Genomic DNA, 16402 nt, shown 5'->3' with positions numbered 1-16402 from the left:
ATGTGCAGAGAAGGCAGCACAAGCTGCTCTCATGGTGTAATACACAGGGCTCTGAATCCTGCAATCTGAGTTCAAATCTCAGGGGGATCTTGTGTTAGCTGGTGGTAAAGATCTGGTGCTCAAAGTGCTTTCCTGTTTCCAGCTATATAAGAGTGAGTCATTACCCTTCTGCTGGGTGACTCCTCCCCCACTGGAGCCAGGTATTTGGTTGGGGTGTAGAAGTGGCTGTGGCTCTGTTTGGTGGTTGGGATTCTCACTGCTTCACCTGATGCCCACAAGTTTGGTGCTTGTGGCCACACTTTTCCTCTTGCCTACATGGCACTTGAACAAAGCGGTGCCAGGGCCAGGCTTGCTGGGCAGGAGGGAGGCAGAGTCCCAGGCTGGAGCCCAGCACCTCTCCTCCTCTGGGCACCTAGAGCAGAGGCGGCTGGTGCTGACAGCTCCAAGGGAAGGTTTAAAAGCCACAGAGCAACCGAGGGCAGGGCAAAAGGAGGGGAGAACCATGCCTATGTGTGGCCAGCAGACAGGCAACAAGACTCCCAGCCAGCCTGCTCCCTGCCATGCCAAACACCCACTGAAGGCCACCCACAGACCACCATGGAGGGCAGCTGCTGATGCTCTGTGGCCAACACCAGTAGACCGTAGGAAAGCAGGGCCAGCCCCCATGGTGGAGCCTCTTACCGTTCCCACTCATGGTGCTGACTTTTGCAGTGGGGCAGGAGATTTTACCCCAAGAGGCTTTTCCCCAGCTAGTGAGAAGCAGAGAAACATCCAGGCTCCAAAGGCGCTATGTAGCAACCCCCCTCAAGCACATGGACAGAGGGAAACTGCTCCATACACTTGCCCGGGCAGCCATCCATTTTCTTTGGCAAGTCAGGAATGGCAAAGGCGAGACTGGAAGCACCTGGGGCTCATGCCCCAGCCTTTGTGACACCCACCCCCAACTCCTTCCCGGGGCTCTAGCTGAAGCCAGAGCATTGGCCTGAGCAGCCAAGAAGAGGTTCCAGATTTGAAAGGAGCAGGACTTTCAGCACAAAGGTAAAACTGCACAAGCACAACGGGACTTGACCTCTCAAGCTCTTGATTCAAAGTCAGACACCTTATCCGTTAAGCCATGTGGATGCCTATTTCATGTACTTTGTTGGAAAAGGTGGACACTGTGTTTCTTGGGTCATCTATTGAGGGGGGGCAAGACTCTCTGGGCACAAGAAGTCGAGTTCCCAGCGAGATGTGAAACGTAATTTTATGGAGCCAGGTGCAGGACTTTGGGAGGGAGGCTCAGGCATGGGGTATTGTGGTGCAGCGGATGGACCGGCTGTCTAGGTGTGGAGATTTAGTCGCACTGAGGCACAGGAGGGAGGAGGAGGAGGAATCCTGCTGACAGGCAGTGGCTGTGCAGAAAAAGAGGAGGGGTTTCTGGGACTTTTTTTGCCTCTCTTTGGCCTGCCTGCTCACTCTTGTGGTGAACCGTAACAATGGTTTTCAACAAGCCCAGGTAGCTCAGTTGGTAGAGCATCAGGCTCTTAATCTGAGGGTCCAGGGTTCAAGCCCCTGTCTGGGTGCTCAGCTTTTAAGTTGCCTTATGTGCCAGGAGCCAAATTCTGTTTACAGCCACATGCAGATACCCAGAACCTGTGGCCATTTCATGGAAAGGTTCCTTTCCTTTCCTTGGCAATCAGGAGAGAAGTCACATCCACAGGAGCAGGTGTAGAAAGCGCAGTCTCTGGCTGCCAGGAAGCGCTGTGCCAACATAGCGTTCTCTACAATGGCACTTAGATCGGGATAATTTACATGGCTCAGCACCCCCAGTTCCAGCCCCTCTGCCCAGGCAGCTCCCCCAGCCTGACACACACACACAGCCCCTGCACCCGCCCCACCCCAGGTCTCCTCAGCCCAGAGGGGAGCCCCCCGGCTGAGTGGGGAATCAGAACCCCCTGAAATTACCCTGGGACCAGCATGATCTGCCTCCGCCCTGCCCTGCTTCGCATGTATTTGGAGTGAGTCAGTTTCCCTGTCCCAACATGTGTCCTGCGATGTGTCTCTTCTCCTCCTTAGTTCCCTCCAAACTGTCTTATTTCTCTGCACCCCAGGCTGGGTATCTGCCCACCCCGCTCCTGCCCCCAATATCTCCCTGCCCCTACAGGTCTATAGGGCTGGATCCCTCCCTCCCCCCTTCTCCTCTCATTTCCTGCCTCTGGGGGTTTAAGGAGATGTGTCTCTCCTCCCTCCATCCCCTCTCCTGCCCCCCCATATCCCGCTGCCTCTAGGGGTCTATGGGGCTGGGTCTCTCCCCCTATCTCCCCCCATCCCCTCATCCCCTTCCCCAATATCTCCCTGCCCCAGGCTGTGATGTGCTATGACGTGTGCTGGGGCTGTGACGTGTGCTGGGGCCAGGGCCGGCTCCAGGGTTTTTGCCACCCCAAGCGGCAGGAAAAAAAAAATCTGTGATCACAATCGGCGGCAGCTCCACTGCGCTGCTTTCTTCTTCGGCAGCAATTCGGTGGCAGGTCCTTTCCTCCAAGAGGGACCGAGGGACCCGCTGCCGAATTGCTGCCGAAGAGCCCGACGTGCCACCCCTTCCCCTTGGCTGCCCCAAGCACCTGCTTGCTGAGCTGGTGCCTGGAGCCGGCCCTGGCTGGGGCTGTGACCTGCTGTGACCTGCTCACTCCCAGAGGGCAACTCACTCACTTGAAACCAGCAGGACAGAATGGGTCACATGTCCATGGGCGGGGCTATGCAGATGAGCAGTGTCTGGCGGCAGGACGGGGAGCAGCGAGAGGAACCGAAGGAGTCCGGCGGAGAGATTCTCTGTGTGTGGCCAGAATCCCACCAGTTTTCTCTGTGTTGGGGGGAGGGGGGCAGATTTCATGATGTCACAGTCCTTGGGGGAGGAGTTTGAATCATAAGTCCAAAGTGGGAGAACAACTCCCCCCACTTGTGCTCAGTCTCCTCTAGGGGGCTGGGCTGGGCTCTCTAGGGAGGGGAGCCCAGGAAAAAACAGTTTCCCCTATGGAACCCAGGAGTCCTGGATCCCAGTCCCACTGCTCTAGACCCCTCTCCACTTCTGAGCCAGGAATAGAACCCAGGGGTCCTGGTGCCCAACCCCCGCCCTGCTCTGACCACTAGACCCCACTCCCCTCCCAGGGTGGTGCAGGGGTCACTGGGTCTGTGTCCCAGCTCTGCTAAGGGCCGTGACTGATTTTCCCAAAGTGCTTCCTTCTGAATCCAGCACATCTGCCCCCCCCCCGCCCGGTCGCTGCCCACCGCCGTGTGGGGGCACCAGCACTGTGCCGGGTCGTGATGGGAAATTGTCCAAACTGGCCCAGGAGAGACGCGTGTGTCCCTCCTGCCCCCTGCTGGTGGGGCTGAGCACTACTCTGTGTGTGTGTGTGTGTGTGTGCGCGTCTGTGACACTGTTTGTATCAGTGTGTTGCTGGGCTAACCAGTAGGCAATGGCTTTGCAGGATTTTGTATTCTGCAGCAAGTCTGTCTCTCTCTCTCTCTCGATCAAACACACAGGGACTCACACAATCCCAAGAACACTCACACACAACACACCCAGAGGGACATGCTAGCGAACCCCCAAAGAGAGAAACAATCACACCCCCAGCCGCACTCACAATCACCCCCCCACACACCATAATATTCACAGTCGTGCTCAGAGACACAAATGCACACAGTTCACTCCCACTGCTCCAAATACAAGGACCTCCTGCCCCACACAGCATGTGCCAAGGCCTGTGGAACTCACTGCCACTGGACAGCTACCAATGAGAATGATCCCCTCGTGCTGGATCATCTGCTTGGCCCCCTGCCCCTCTCGGGATGCGCTGTGCAGCGTGGCTGGGGATTGTGCAATGGCCCAGCACCAGGCAATGCAGAACAGACACCACATGCCCTGCCCCACCTCACCTGAGCTGCTCTCCAGGTGCATCGGAGCCCAGTACCCCACACCTTGGCACTCCTGCTCCACAGGGGGTGAGCTGCAGCCCCGCCACACTCCACAGAGGGGAGAAGGGTCAGGCCAGCCAGCCCTTGTAAGATGGGTAAATCACCATCGGGGTTGACGGTATGGGGGCTGTGACATACGGAGAAACGGTTGTCATGCCGGCAGAGGGCAGCAGAGCATGCACACACACACAATTGCAAACATACACGAACACATGCATGAATCCAGCCACACACACACACAATTGCTAATATACACAAACACCCGCACAAATCCAACCAACACCAACACAAGCCTGGGAGCCAGGAGAGCAGAGCAGGCTGGGGCTGGGTCACTCCACTTCCCGCAGGAATTAGCCAGCCCCCCTGGTCCCACGGAGGCCTGGGACCCCCCCCCTGCTTCCCCCCATGGAGGCCTGGGGCCCCAGCCTGCTCTGCTCCCCGGCTCCCAAGCTTGGGGGGAGGGGGAACCGCCCCACAGCACTCGCCGGCGGCGTGGCTGGGAGCCAGGGGAGTGGACCAGGCTGGGTCTGGGTCACTCCACTTACCATGCAGTGAGTGCAGGGGCGGGGGCCATGGGGAAGAGCCGGGCAGCCCCCCTGCAGCAGCTCCCCACCCCAGCTCACCTCCGCTCCGCCTTCTCCCCTGAGCACGCCGGCGCCGCTCCACGTCTCCCGCCTCCCAGGCTTGCGGTGCCAATCAGCTGTTTAGTGCGGCAAGCCTGGGAGGGGAGGAGAATTAGAGAGGGGGCGGCGTCCTCCGGGGAGAAGACGGAGCAGAGGTGAGCTGGGATGGGGAGCGGTTCACCTGCACACACACACCCGCCCCCTGTTACTTGCTGCGGTGGCCCTCCCCCCGTACCTCCCAGCCCCCTGCCCCAGCTCACCTCCACTCCCCGGCCTCCCCTGAGTGCGCTTTTTGGTGCCCCCAACCACTTGGCACCCTGGGCAGCCGACTAGTTCACCTAGTGGTTGCACCGGCCCTGGCCACTGCCTATCAGCAGGATTCCTCCTCCTCCTTGGTGAGACTAAATCTCCGCACCTAGACAGCCGGCCTGTCCGCTGCACCCCAATCCCCCATGCCTGAGCCTCCCTGCCAAAGCCCTGCACCTGGCTCCAGAGAATTAAGTCTCACGTGTCACTGTGAACTCGACTTCTTGTGCCCAGAGAGTCTCGACCCCCTCAGTAGCTGACCTGAGAAACACAGTGTCTGCAAAAGCAGCAAAGAGTCATGTGGCACCTTATAGACTAACAGACATATTGGAGCATGAGCTTTCGTGGGTGAATCCCCACTTCGTCGGATGCGTCAGTGTCTGCCTTTTCCAAAGAAGTGCCTGGAGGGCTTTTTTTCTGTATGACCACGTGGCCTAATGGATAAGGCGTCTGACTTCGGATCAGGCGATTGAGAGTTCGAGTCCTGTTGTGCTTGTGCAGTTTTACCTTTGGGCTGAACGTCCTGCTCCCTTCAGGGCTGGAATCTCTTCTTGGCCGCTCAGGCCAATGCTCTGGCTTCAGCTAGAGCCCCGGGAAGGAGTTGGGGGGTGGGTGTCACAAAGGCTGGGGCATGAGCCCCAGGTGCTTCCAGTCTCGCCTTTGCCCTTCCCGACTTGCCAGAGAAAATGGGCGGCTGCCCGGGCTAGCGTGTGGAGCAGTTTCCCTCTTCCAAATGTGCACCTGTCCCTGTGCTTGAGGGGGTTTGCTACATGGAGCCTGGGTGTTTTCTCTCTCGCTCTGCCAGCTGGGGAAAAATCTCCTGCCCCACTGCCAAAGTGAGCATGGAGAGTGGGAACAGTAAGAGGCACCACCAGGGGGGCTGGCCCTGCTTTCCTACCATCTTCTGATGTTGGCCACAAAGCATCAGCAGCCTCCCCACATGCTGGTCTGCGGGTGGCCTTCAGTGGGGTTTGGCATGGCAGGGAGCAGCCTGGCTGGGTGTTTTTTGCCTGTCTGCTGGCCACACATAGACATGGTCCTGCCCTCCTCTGGCCCTGACCTCAGTTGCTCTGTGGCTTTTAAGCCTTCCCTTGGAGCCATCAGCACCAGCCACCTCTGCTCCAGGTGCCCAGAGGAGGAGAGGTGCTGGGCTCTGTGACGAAGTGGGGGATTTTCTTAGGGTTTTCTGTGTTTTCCAGTGGTTTGCATGCACAGAGAGCGGGACTCAGTGTCCCCGGGTGTTACTGGTTTAACGAGGTGAGGGGAGAGGGAGTTTGTTGTTACAGAGGACCGGAGAGGGACTTGGGACCCTGGCTGATGGCCTGGAGGATAGAGACCCCAGTGACTGGTGACCTGGTGACCCAGCTCAGGAGTCACAGCCAGTTCTGGCCAGTGAGAGGACAATGGGCTGCGCGGAGAGGACCCCGTGACCAACCTGTTCCAGCCACAGGAGGGCAGAGAGGGGAGGAGGCCCAGGCAACCCTGTTTACCTGGAGAAAAGACAATGGACAGAGGCGGGGCTTGGGGCCGGGGATATCGGAGGCCCAGGTGGGAAGCAGGGGGGCTTGGGGCTGGCGAGGGGAAGCAGGCAGAGCCCACCTGGCTGCAGGGGGACTGGGATGAGCTGTGCTGAGGGAGGCCAGGCCTGAGGCCCTGAGAGTTTCTTGTGCTGTGTTCAACTCTTAATAAACCCTCCTGTTTTATGCTGGCTCAGAGTCACTCCGGTCTAGAGAACAGGGGGCATCAACCCCTTCGGGGGTGAGGAGGCCCAGGAGGTCCAGAGCGTGTGGACTCCCTGAGGGGGCCCACGGCGAGAGGCAGACGTGCTAAGGCTCAGAGAGGTGCGGCTCCAGGAGGTGGAGGGGCCTGACCCCGAGAGAGAGTGGACCCCCGCGAAGGGCTGTCGCACTGAAAGGGGCACCCCCCATGGACCGCACGGGGCCAAGAGTGGGCACGATCTGTGAGTCCGTGACAGGCAGTGACATCACAAAGGCCTTTTGCAGGACCTCAGACTATTGGTCAAAGGTGGTGGGGAGGTGGTGACGTCACAGAGAGATGCTGACATCATCCAGGCAGGACAGGGGCGAGGGGCCAGGGAAACCTCAGAGACCCCTGTGGCTTTGCTTCAGCCAGTCTCCTTCTCCAGGTCTCTCTTTGAGGACTGAGGGAGTATTCGGGTTCACGGACGTGAGCGCCAGGAGGAACCTCTTTCGAGTTTTCTTCTTCCCTTTTAGTGATTTTACTAGAAAACAGACGTCCCTGTTTAGAAGGTAAGAGCCTCCTCGAGGGAAGGGGTGTCATGGGGGTGTCATAGTTTGGATGCCGGTGCCCCCCCATGTAAGGAAGTTCTCGCCACCCTGCTCTGTGTTCACAGTGCGGGAGAGAGCAGCATCCACGGCAGTGATTTGCTCCTGGCTGCCGGAGCAGAGCAGCAGGCTCAGCTGTCAGAACTTCCCAGAGCGATGAAAGGGGAGGGGCCCATGGCTCTGTAGCAGGAATGCAGGGCAGGCGAGTTCACAGAGGGCATTGTGGGATACTAGAGGAGGCCAGTTATGGTGATATAATGAACAGCAGCGTCTACACTGACACTCTGTCACTTTAAGTTTGCTGCAAAAAGCTCATCAAAGTGGTTTTATTTGGGCACCAAAACAGGGCAGTTTTGTCACCAGATGTGGCATTGCAGTGCCAACCGAGGGAGCATAGTGTGTTTTTCACACACCTGAGCAATATAATTCTGCTGAAATAACTTTGTAGTGCAGACCTGGCCAAAGATATTCACACACACACACACACAGCTTGCAAGAAAAACCTCACCTGCTGCTCTGCTTTGTGGGGCCCAGGTAGGGATGCAGGGAGTCAGGTGTGAGCAGACACTGTACTTTAGCCACAGGCAGGTACCATGCTTTAGCTGGTTAAAGTACCTGTTTTGTAAACAGGAGATGCTGGGTTCAACTCCCAATGGTGCCTTATTGAGATGCTTTTAGAACACCTGGTATTGGCTACTGTCAGAAGACAAAATACAGAGCTAGATGGGCCTTTGGTCTAGCCCAGTGTGGTTTTTTCTTATGGTTTAAATTACATTCACTGGCACTGATAATACAGTTACTGAAAGTTTGGGAGTTAAGAGCTGATAGGTCAGTGGTCCAAGCCCCACGCGGATGACCCCCTCCTTCTGTGACAGGGACAGGTCTGAGCTCTTGCACCAAATGCTTATTGTGGCTGCCAGAATCTGTGGGCAGCTCATTTAGTTTACACCCAGGGTTGAGTCCTTGATTCACACAACAAGGATAACAACCCTTTGTTTCTCCTGCCCCAATAACAAGGAGACTGGGACTCCAACACCAGCCACAAGTGATCATTTCGGCAACCAACCCAACCTATTTCCAACATACTGCAAAATCCAATGCAGACTCATACACGAAACCTTGCAAGAAAATCTTCCTGAGGGGGTCTGAAGCACCTGCTGCTGGAGGGAAGGAGGGAGCCGTGGGTTGGGATTGAGGAGCGGGGGCCTGTGGGTTGGGATTGAGGGGCACTGGGAATAGGAGGGGGCTGTGGGTTGGGACAGAGGAGAAGGGTGAAGAGGAGCAGGCTCTGGTTGGGAGTGAGGAGCAGTGAGCATAGGAGGGACTGAGGGTTGGGATTGAGGGGCACTGGGAAAAGAGGGGACATGGGTTTGGGCTGAAGAGCATCTTCATTTGGGGATCCAGCAGGACAGGGGAAGGCAGCAGGTGATTCTAATTCCTTAGGGATATTCTGTGTGTTTGTGTGTGTGCAGGGGAGGAACATGCTCTATGCCCAGAGGCCTTTATTCCTCCAGGCTGCAAGGACAGAGGGATGTCAGGAAGTTGCTCCTTCAAACCCCTCCCACACAAAGGCCCTTCTTAGGAAAAGAAAATCCTGAAGAGAAAGAGTAACACCAAAGAAGACTCCAGAAAGTCAGATTTTTACAATGATAGTGAGAAGTTTATCACCTGACCAGGGACTTGAACCCGGGACCCTCAGATTAAAATTCTGTTGTTTTGCCAACTGAGCTAGCCAGGCACACATAAGAAAAGTGCAAGTTGGTGCAGAGGTGAAGCTAGTCAAGAAAAAGCGAGTGGGAAACAATAGGGGAAACATGCTGCTCTCTCTCTCTTCCCAGCCCTGGCCTGGCCTGGTATTAGTGCTGGTTAAAAAGACAGGAAAATATCGGCATCTACCAGCCTTTCATAGCTGTACAAGACTCAGACACAATACAGAGGTGCCCATCTGCAAGTGCCGAATGGTTGGATTGGCTAATGCAGCCTGTAGACGTCCAGGGCACACTGGGATATAGAGCCAAGTGTCCATCACCATCATCATTTCGAAGGGATAATGATAATGATGGGAAGGTTCACAACTGACTCAGCAGTTGCATACAAAGGTGCACGTTTGGCAGATACATTGGGAAATTCTGGCTCCTTCTCAGGCTCAGGTTGGCCACCCCGGTCTAGATGTAGAAGTTACAACGTTTAAACTTGAAAGAGGGGCCAATTTCCCCATCATTTCCCACCTTTACATCCAAACATGATGACTTTCTGAATGAACCCTCCTCGTTCAGCCAGAAGATCTTGGGGTGGATGTAGGAGTCACTGGATAAAATTCTCTGGACTCTGTTCTGAATCAGGTCAGAGCAGAGGTACCTAGTGATCTAATCTGGCTGTAAAATCTATATATCAACACCAAATATGGTGTGAAATTAATCCTCAGAAACGGCTGTTCCCCACCCAGACCCCAGCAAGGGGCTCTCCAAGGAAGGGGCTGTTGAGGAAGGAAAGAAGAAAGATGTCCTTCTCTCCCTGGAGGAACTGGGCTCTGCGCTTTGGACAGAAAGGAGGGGAAGCAAATGGTCACACGATGGCAGCAGAACCTAAGAAATGAAACACAACAGGCTTCTGAGCACGTTGCTTCTGAACAGTGAATGAACCTGACTCCCGTATCATGAAAAGCCAAAAAGCTGTTTCTTTCTATGACCAGGAGAAAAGAGTTACAATAATTCCTGCCCATTTACTTTTGAATTATTTTACATTATAAAGAAAATTGTAACAAAATTAGTCTGAACTTGAGCTGCCTGTTATTAAAAGCTGGTTCCCAATTCAGTTCCAGCTGCTCTACTAGAAACACCCCCAGGTCCCTGCTCACCCCAGGAAGAGAAAAAAGGGAAACCCCCACTGGGCACTGCCCTTGGCTCCAGGCTGCTGTCCCAGGGTGCGGGTGGGGACTGATTGTTTGCTGCTGGGGAGGGAGCCAGTAGAGGCCTCTGGTGCTCTGGTCCTAGAATCTGCCCGGCCCAGGCTGTCCTCTGCCTCAGCTGCTGCTCCCGGCCTGCTCTAGAGTCAAACATGCAGGGCCCCAAGGGGAACAGAGGCTGGGATAGGGCAGCAGCCTGGGCTGGGCTGGGAAGATGCTGGGAGTTCTCGTTCCCTGAGAACTGGCCCGGCTCCCTTCTCAACAGCAAACAAATCAATTCCACTTCCCCTCCCCAGAAAAACCAGCCTGGAGCCAAGGGCAGCAGGGGATGATTCCCTCCAGTTCCCACCGAGGCAGGAGAGAACCCAGGGTGTTTCTAGCAGAGCTTATGGAACTGACGTGGGGAAACCAGCCTTTAATAACAGGCAGTTCCAGTTGAAGCTCAGTGTTTTTAACAATTTCTACAACATTAAATAACCCTTCAATCGTAGTGTCACCATCCATAAAATTGCTTCAGCATTATAGGTTCCCAAGTGCCCAACTAAACATCTCTTCAAATCCAAAGGAATGGAGCTCAGTCAGTGTTCAGAGTCATCCCACATAAAAGAACCGTGTTGTGGTACATACTGGCCCCATCATGTGGCCATCGCCTTTCCCTCCTCTCTGTTAAAAGTTTTAGTATTTTGCACAGAAACTTTCTTCCCTCAGGAGAGACCTGGGAACCAGGGCTGCCAGCCAGACAAAGACCTTTAAGAGGAGGCATCATCTGTCAAAAAATGATCTCCCTTCTTCAGTTCAGTGACACCCTGAAATGTTACTTATCAGGGCAGAGCTGGAGGATTGAAAGCAGCTACATCAAACCCCTGTGTAGCTAACAGGAATGAACACAAACACTCTCTTGTATCTGAAGTGATGTTTAGTTTTACCCTTTGTTAACTACAAGACTAAAGGGAAAGATGGTGGTGCCAGATATTAAGAGTGAAACATGAAACAATCATCATAGTTATGCCCAGAGTGACTGCAAAATCTTTCTATATTCTTCTTATTATCATCAGTGTATTATTTTCTCTGGAGTCTAGACATTGACTATATCTTGACCAAGAAATTTGGATCTTGATAAAATAATCGACTACCCCTGGTTAAGGCAATGGACTTGATACCCACTCGGGTGTCTCCGCGCAGGTTCAAGCACTAACAACAGTGGCTGCCTTTTAGCCATAGCTTTTAATCAGGGCAATACATTGATACAAATTCCTGTCTAATAATTTCTCAACCAGAGTCCTTCACCCACATTCCTGAGGGCATTGGGCCACCATGTGGACGTTTCTTTTCCCTCCTCAATTTCACAGAGACACAATTTCCTTTGCACAGATCCATGAACAGCAAAACCTCCCTTTGTCTCATGTCTGAGCCAGGGCATTCAATTATATTGAAACCTTCTCTCCTGCAAAGGAAATGGTCAGATAGAGGGGACGTGGCCACCTTCACCTCTGACAGTGAGATATTGGCTTGGCTCTTTCTTTAAGCTGCTGTTGTTAGTCCATGAAACGTCAGGGATGGAATGCAAGGCTGAGCTCACACACCAATCCCCTGAAACATTTCAGTGCCCAGAGAAATCCTGGCTCCGGCTATTGGAATGATATGGTGGAGATTCGAATAGGAAAGAGACAATCTGAATTGTCAGTGTGGGGAATGAACAACAATCTATAGCAATGTCGTTAGCCACAAACACACTCTCATCATGCTCCAACTGTAAGGGAAATGGGCAGGAACTCTTGGTGTTCCGCCATTGACACAGACACACTAATGCACAGCCGTGAGTGTGCTGGGGAAGCTGGTCTGAACAAACAATTTGAAGTGACAATTCAGTGAGAACAGAATCATTGTGTAGGGAAGCAACTGCACATCAAGTAGTTGTGGCTGAGTGGTTAAGGTAATAGACTAGAACTCTATTGGGGTCTCTTCATGCAGGTTTGAATCCTGCCAACTATGGAAGCATCAGTGTATTGTAATTGCTGTTGTCTCAGTGCCTGAGCATCCATGGAGCTAGATCTGGTCTCACTCTGAGGCTGTCTACATTTAAAATACAGCTCTAGCACTGGGGAGTAGACAGCTACTCCAGTGACTGGAGGGGTTTTCCATCCCTCTAACAGCTATGTTGACAGAACAATCTTTCCTTTCATTTAGCACTATCTAACCATGGCTTAGGTCAGCTTAATTATACTGGTTACGGGGGTTTTCACACCCTGAAAGACGTACTTATTAGAGGGTTTATTCCATCATCCTCTGTCAAGGTTCCTTCCCCACTGTGAACTTTAGGGTACAGATGTGGGGCCCTGCATGAACACTTCTAAGCTTAACTACCAGCTTAGATCTGGTCTTGCTGCCACCACTCTCAAACTAGCTCCCTTTTCTGGATAGTCTTGAGAGACTTCCTCACCAAGCCCCTGGTGAACAGCGATCCAACCCCTTGGATCTTAACTAGGACCAGCTCTGGCTGTTTTACTGCCCCAAGCAAAAAAAAAAAAAAGGAGGTGGGGCCACCGGAGCAGCAAAGCAGGAGGAAAAAAACAGCACGGCTGGAGCGGCAAAGCGGGGAGGGAGGACACGGCGCGGCTGGAGCGGCAAAGCGGGGGGGGACACGGCGCAGCTGGAGCGGCAAAGCGGGGGGAGAGGACACGTCGCGGCTGGAGCGGCAAAGCGGGGGGGAGGACACGTCGCGGCTGGAGCGGCAAAGCGGGGGGGAGGACACGTCGCGGCTGGAGCGGCAAAGCGGGGGGGAGGACACGTCGCGGCTGGAGCGGCAAAGCGGGGGGGAGGACACGTCGCGGCTGGAGCGGCAAAGCGGGGGGAGGACACGGCGCGGCTGGAGCGGCAAAGCGGGGGGGAGGACACGGCGCGGCTGGAGCGGCAAAGCGGGGAGGGACACGGCGCGGCTGGCGCGGCAAAGCGGGGCGGGAGGACACGGCGCGGCTGGAGCGGCACAGCGGGGCGGGAGGACACGGCGCGGCTGGAGCGGCAAAGCGGCGAGGGAGGACACGGCGCGGCTGGAGCGGCAAAGCGGGGAGGGAGGACACGGCGCGGCTGGAGCGGCAAAGCGGAGAGGGAGGACACGGTGCGGCTGGAGCGGCAAAGCGGGGAGCGAGGACACGGCGCGGCTGGAGCGGCAAAGCGGGGAGGGACACGGCGCGGCTGGAGCGGCAAAGCGGGGAGGGAGGACACGGCGCGGCTGGAGCGGCAAAGCGGGGGGGAGGACACGACGCGGCTGGAGCGGCAAAGCGGGGGGGGGCGGACATGGCGCGGCTGGAGCGGCAAAGCGGGGGGCGGGAACACGGTGCAGCTGGAGCGGCAAAGCGGGGGGGGGGAACACGGTGCAGCTGGAGCGGCAAAGCCAGGGGAAACAACACAAAAACGGCAGGGCTGGAGCGGGGCGGGGAGGTGGGGGGGAAAACAACGGCGCGGCCGGCAAAGCAGGGGAAAAACAAAACAAAAACCCCACAGGGCAGCCGGAGTCAGGGGACTCCCTGTGCTGCAGAGTGCGCACCCGGTCTAGTGGGGGGGAAGGGGAGGGAGCGGGGGGAGAGAGAAGGGGTGTGCCCAGCGCTTCAGCGCGGCACTCACCACGCGGCCCCGACCGCCGCGCCGCCTGATGGGAGGGCGCCGCTCCGTACCGGTCAGCGGGGAGGGAAGGACGCGGGCTGCCTGCCGAGTTTGCTGCAGGGGGCTCCCCTCCTCCGCACTGCCACCCCCTACAGGGCGGCCGGAGAAGCGAACAAAAGAAAAAGTGTCCGTGCTGCCCTAGGTTTGGGCGGAAGCCGCCCCGTAGAATCTGCCACCCCAAGCACCAGCTTGCTCAGCTGGTGCCTGGAGCCGGTCCTGATCTTACCACAAGGGGAATTTAACCATCCCCCATCCTTTCCCCCACCAATTCCTAGTGAGTCCAGATCCAATCCCTGTGGATCTTAAAACAAGGAAAAATTAATCAGGTTCTTAAAAAGAAAGCTTTTAATTAAAGAAAGAAAGGTAAAAATCATCTCTGTAAAATCAGGATGGAAAATTATTTTACAGGGTAATCAGATTCATAGAGCCCAGAGGAACCCCCTCTGGCCTTAGGTTCAAAGTTACAGCAAACAGAGGTAAAATCCTCTCAGCAAAAAGGAACATTTACAAGTTGAGAAAACAAAAATAAAACTAACCCACCTTGCCTGGCTGTTACTTACAAGTTTGAAATATGAGAGGCTGGTTCAGAAAGATTTGGAGAGCCTGGATTGATGTCTGGTCCCTCTTAGTCCCAAGAGCGAACAACCCCGAAAACAAAGAGCACAAACACAATCCTTCCCCCCACCAAGATTTGAAAGTATCTTGTCCCCTTATTGGTCCTTTGGGTCAGGTGTCAGCCAGGTTTCCTGAGCTGCTTAACCCTTTACAGGTAAAAGCATTTTGGTGTCTCTGGCCATGAGGGATTTTATAGTATTGTACACAGGAGGCAGTTCCCTTCCCTTTATAGTTATGACACCCTCCCATTCCCTGGTCCTTCTCGTGTGACCAGAAAGCAGCAATACCCAAAGTTCAAAGGTGCAAACAATTCAATGTTTATTGGGGTAAACTTCCAGCAAGCAATGATTCCAATTTCCTTCCTCAGTGTCCCCCTTCCCAGCTCTGACACCACAGAGGCTTGTCTGTGTCCCTGTTCCTATTCCCTGTTCCTATTCCTATTCGCCCCCCTTCGCAAAACATAATTCCAGTTCCCCTACCCCCATTCCCATTCCCCCCTTACTTCCTGACTGACTGCAGACTATATAGTAAAACTGGAGTTCTGCTTAGCTATGCCTTAACCAATCATTTTACTGAAATGTAACTAACCAATCCTAACACATTGTAACATGATTATCTAACCAGTTATACCCCACCACCTTAATTTACCTTAGCTTACACCCAACAATTTAATTATACAGCAGACAGAAACAGTCATAGAACCAGACAGAGATTATACAGACAAGCAATAGGAAAGTGGGGACTACAGTGATAGAACAACACAGAAAGGAGGATTTCACACCCCAGCTATTGATCAATGAGTTCCTGCCAGACAGGATGCTATCATGGTAGAGGTTCTGGGTGCTGGTTGCTTAATTGTCTGGCCCCCAGGGCAGGATTTTGAGGTTCACCATTACTGTCTCAGAATGCCAGCACCCATCTTTTGTTCACTTAAAACATGAGCAGGGAGATTACAACACCACAGAACTCATGGAGCTCCAGGAAATGTGTAACTTTAGGTCCGGGTGAGCGTGTCTAAAAATCAGCTGTGCTGTAGAAGGTCTCTAGGAGTTGAAAGAGATGTGCCATCTCGACCTCCCTAAAGAGTTCATCAACTATTAACAAAAACTAGGGTTCATAACTCATAGTCTTTGTAGCTGGAGGATGGTGGACTAGTCTAAAGTGCTAGTTTTAAGACTTTTTTTTCCTATCTCTTGGGTATTCTGGTCTCTGCATAGAGACGTGGTTTCAAATCCCACTCCTGACATGACCATCTGGAGAAAATGGCCTCACTTCAGTCTCCTGTGCAACGATAGAACCCCATTTGCTTAGCTTTGCTATTCCAATAGTTGTGAGAGAAGCTCCAAACCAGGGGGAAACAGGGCCCGTTCTCTCGACCGATCAATTTTTGTCTTCCTTCATTCCAAGCCCTTTCTTCAGATACATCTGTATTTCCCACACTATTTTGTTTAATGTTCTTTGCTTTTATGAAACTTTAGGGTCATCATTTAATTGCCACACAACTGTACTTCTGAAGTAAAGTGAAACACAATATTTTTTGGATATTCTTGCAGAAGAGTTTTGCTTTCTGATGTGGAATTGAACAGGGGCTACCCGAGGGGGACAATGCTACTCCCTTTTCTTGACTCATCCACAAAACATAAGTTCTTGATGCCCTTTGTTTCCCTGTTCTTCAAAGGGAAATTAGCTGGTTTAGCGGCTACTGAGAAAGCCCTTGAAAAGGGCCCCAAAATTGATAGCAACTGGTTTCTGTAGTGTAGTGGTTATCACATTTGCCTAACATGCAAAAGGTCCCTGGTTCAAAACCAGGCAGAAACATTGTGGCTTTCTCTCCCTTGGTCTTTTATCACTCCAAGTCCTTTCTCAAATACATCCATAGCTTCTATGCTTTCTTCCTCGTTATTTTTTTCCTTTTATGGAACTTTACATTGAAAAGGAGAGGCTTAGCCGGCATTTGAGGGAAGGAACAGACCATCATTTGGGAGACTGCCAGCTCCATAACAAATCTGAGAGTAGAAGAATCCCAAACCTTTGTC

At 53.8% G+C, this 16402-nt stretch overlaps 2 non-coding genes across 2 annotated transcripts; both read left to right on the top strand.

The window, feature by feature from the left end:
• The first annotated feature begins 1489 nt into the window (after window positions 1-1489).
• Window positions 1490-1562, top strand: TRNAK-CUU. The gene has a single exon. It is a non-coding gene; the product is annotated as a tRNA-Lys (tRNA).
• Window positions 1563-16111: 14549 nt separating this feature from the next.
• TRNAV-AAC lies at window positions 16112-16184 on the top strand. The gene has a single exon. It is a non-coding gene; the product is annotated as a tRNA-Val (tRNA).
• Window positions 16185-16402: the final 218 nt, after the last annotated feature.

Source organism: Mauremys mutica, unplaced genomic scaffold (assembly GCF_020497125.1).
Source record: "Mauremys mutica isolate MM-2020 ecotype Southern unplaced genomic scaffold, ASM2049712v1 Super-Scaffold_100416, whole genome shotgun sequence".
In the NCBI taxonomy this organism is placed as follows: Eukaryota; Metazoa; Chordata; order Testudines; family Geoemydidae; genus Mauremys; species Mauremys mutica.
The sequence above is the reverse complement of the archived record's forward strand: the minus strand, read 5'-3'. Positions and strand labels throughout refer to the sequence as shown.